This window comes from Egretta garzetta, unplaced genomic scaffold (genome assembly GCF_000687185.1).
Source record: "Egretta garzetta isolate BGI_Z169 unplaced genomic scaffold, ASM68718v1 scaffold219, whole genome shotgun sequence".
Lineage (NCBI taxonomy): Eukaryota > Metazoa > Chordata > Aves > Pelecaniformes > Ardeidae > Egretta > Egretta garzetta.
In genome coordinates, this window is record NW_009260671.1 from 326,854 (window position 1) to 330,229 (window position 3,376).

Sequence of the window (3,376 nt, forward strand, 5' to 3'; positions counted from 1 at the left end):
CCCGGGTACTCGGGGCTCCTCTACCGCCTAGGCAGGCTGCTCCTGCCCCCCGACAGCTTCCACCCACTGGGGGTACCCCGGGCAGAGAGCTGAGGGTGCACCCCAGCTGTGGCCGGCGCTGCTGGTGGAGGTGGTGGCTGCGGGGCAGCTCACTGGGGGCCAGCACCCCCTTCCAAAGCTGGGTGCCCACGGGGAGCTGCCTCCAGTCCTGCCTGCTCAGGGCACAGCCACCTCCCAGTTGGGGGACACTGGGGCTCCCCGATGTGCCTCCTCCATGCCCACCGCCCCCTCCTCACCCCCTGCTCCTGGGGGCAGGGGGGACGTACAAAAGGTGTCCCCCCTGGGCATGGGGGCGCCCCCAGCTGGATCCACATGCTGCTATTTTTGTGTGTGTGTGTGATGTGCGTATGCGTGTGCAGAATTAGCTAACGACGGAGGTCTGATAGACGGAGGGGGGGCAGGAAGAGGAGAACCCCTGGCTGCAGGCTGCTCCTGCAGGGCTCCCAGCCTGCCTGCACCCAGCAGGAAGGCTTTGGGAGAGGGGGCCCAGGGCCCTTTGCTGGGCAGGCCAGGCGGGAGGGTGGGCGATGCCTTTCCCACCCCTGGGACATGGCAGCTGGGAGGAGGGTGACCCAGGTACTGGGACTGTGCCTTGCCCTTTGCCCTGACTGTGGGTGCAGGGGAGCACCCAAAACCAGCCCCTGTATACCTGGGGTGCCCAAGCACGGGCAGGGCTGGAGGGGCTGGCACGGCTCTGGCACGAGACCCCTGACTTGGTGATGTGAGTGCTGCTGGAGTGAGAGACTGGGGAGCAGGACCCCAAGCTCTGCCCAAAGCCCGCACCGTAGCCACCCGGCCAGGCATGCCCGTGGGGATGCTGCGACAGCATGGGGGGCTCTGGCTGGCAAGAGGGGGCTGGGCAGGCAGGCATGCGGGCAGGAGGGTGCGAATGCCAGCCAGGCATGGGCATGCACTGGTGGGAGCAGGGGTGGGAAGAGCCGGGACTGCAGCCCCCACCTGCTGGAGCTGGGGGAAGGAAAGTGGCTGAGGAGAAAGCATTCACTCCCTTGCCTTCCCAGCATCCCACCCTGAGCTGGCTCAGCCCAAAGCCATGCCTTTCCCACCCCAAAGCTAAAAAAACTCCCCAAGCTCCAGACCCTGCCTGGCTTGACCTCCCTGACCCCCCAGCACCCCAAACCCTCAGGGTAACTCATTGCTGCTCACCCGCTCCCGGGACCTGGGGGGAGTCCCATCAGAGCTGCAGCCACAGTCCTCCCCCCTAAAATCCTAGCTAGAGCCTCAGCCTCCCCTGGCTCCATGTTAGCGAAGGTGAGGGGGCTGGGGGGGGGTCAGTGACCCGCATCCCCCCCTGCAGCATCACGCGTCTTTATTTATTTATCTGCTCTTTGTATGTACCGTAGACGGGAGGCAGCGTGGGCGCGTGCAGGGTGAGATGGGGAGTGGGCAGGGCGAAAGCTGTTTGGTTGGGGGTATGATTTTTTTTTTAAAAAACAAAAAGCAGAAATTATTTAAAGATTATTTTAAAGCACAGTTTTTATTATGGTGATTGTTGTCCAGGGCAAAATGGGAGAGCGCAAGCGCGGCCAATGGCAGGTGTATTTTTGTCTCTTCACTGGATGTACCTTTCCTGGTTGGGGACACAGCCCAATAAATCCATCATCTCCCAGGTGGGCACTCCGAGCTCTGGTGTGGGGAGGGCAGGCAGGGATCGGGGACGCTTTCTGCCCATCGTAAACAGGGCAGGCAGGGCTAGAGGGCATCTTGCACTTCTCCAGGAGCAAGACTTGCCCACCCCAGTGCCATCCACCAGTAAGGGTGAGCTCTCCCTTCCCACGCCCCCATACCCAGGGGAGGTGGGCAGCCGGAGGCTACAGGGGTGACCCAGCCTACATGGGACCAAGCTGTCATTGGGGCTGCATGGAAACTAGGGCAAGTGGGGCAGGGTGCAGGAGGGACAACCGCTGTGGGACTGCCGGGGACACCTCTCCATCCCGGTCTGGGCCCAGTGCCCCAGCGCCCAGCTGTGCTGGGACACCCTTTCCCACCATCTCCATCACCACAACACCCACTAACCCAGTACTCCAAGAGAAGATGGACCCCCTACCCTGTACGATGGGTTTCCAGTGACACTAGGGCTAGTCCCTGCTGGTTCTGTCCCCTTGCCCCTTGCCAGCTCTGGCCCCCCTCCAACCCATCCCCATGCCAGCAGAAGGGACGACCACCAGCCAGCACCCCACACAGCCTCCCCGTACCTGTCCCACCCATGTGCCCCTCTGTGCACCCCCCGCCCCATCTCCAGGCTGCCCTGCCCTGCTGTCCCCGGGGGGACCTGGGAGCAGGGTCCCCCCAGGGCTTTCCCTGGACCCCACAGCATAGTGAGTGCGGAGCAATTCGGCAGCAGGCTGTCAGCAAGGGCCCTCATCACCACGGCTAATTTAAGGGCTCTGTGAGGCGGCTGAGCTAATTTAATTAGGTTCTTATTACAGAGAAGGACAAATTGGTCCCTGGGGGGGGCACGGGGTCAGGCTTTCGAGAGGCACTTTATGGAGTGAAATTTCAATCAGGCTGCCATCGCAGGCACGGTGGGGGGAGCCAGAGGCCAGGGATGCATGGGGAGAGGATGTGCCCTTTGGGGTGCCCTGTGATGCTGTGGGCAGCCCATGTCCAGGCCCAGGGTTTTATGGTATCAGTGAGTATGGGGGAACAGCTCTTTGCCTCGCTGGGAGGTTGCTGCAGGGTTTTGGGGGGGCTCCTTTGGGGTGGAAGCAGGGAAAGTGGGGGGCCCTGGCTCTGGGCCAGCCCCAGGGCAGCAAGAGGAAGGGACTCATAAATAAGGTTCTGGGGGTCTTTCACCTCCTGAATCTCCATTAACTCCCCTATAGCCCCATAAAGCCCCATGGTGAGGACAAAATTATGTCTAGCTGACAGACAGGACCTATGGAGGGCTCTTCCTTCCTTGGATGCCCCCCCTCCCTAATCAGTCAGCCCCGGGAGAGACAGGGCAACCTAGGGGCTGCCCCACTGCTCGTGGGCACCTGAAGCAGCCCCATCTCCCGGGGTGCCAGCCCCAGGCAGGTCCCAGGGGTCCCACCAGGGTGTCCGCTGGGTGGTGATGGATGGGGTTGCCGGTGGGTGGCCGGCAGAAGGGCCGGGCTGGTGGGTACCACAATGGATGTCTCTCCATCAATTTGTCCTCATTACCATGTGAATGGTGGGCGGGAGGGAGAGGGAGGGCATGTGGCGGCAGAAGAAACCCCCCACATGCTCCCATCTGGGGTAGCGTGTCCTCCCCCCCACCCCTCCAGCCCCGTCTGAGCGTGTTAAATCGGCTCCAACATCCCCCCGCCCCCCACTT

At 62.5% G+C, this 3,376-nt stretch overlaps 1 protein-coding gene across 1 annotated transcript in view; it reads left to right on the plus strand.

Annotated features, from left to right (window-relative positions):
• IHH (Indian hedgehog signaling molecule) overlaps positions 1 to 3,376 on the plus strand; it is a 13,651-nt gene that overhangs the window by 4,075 nt on the left and 6,200 nt on the right. The gene's annotated exons all lie outside the window — the stretch shown is intronic.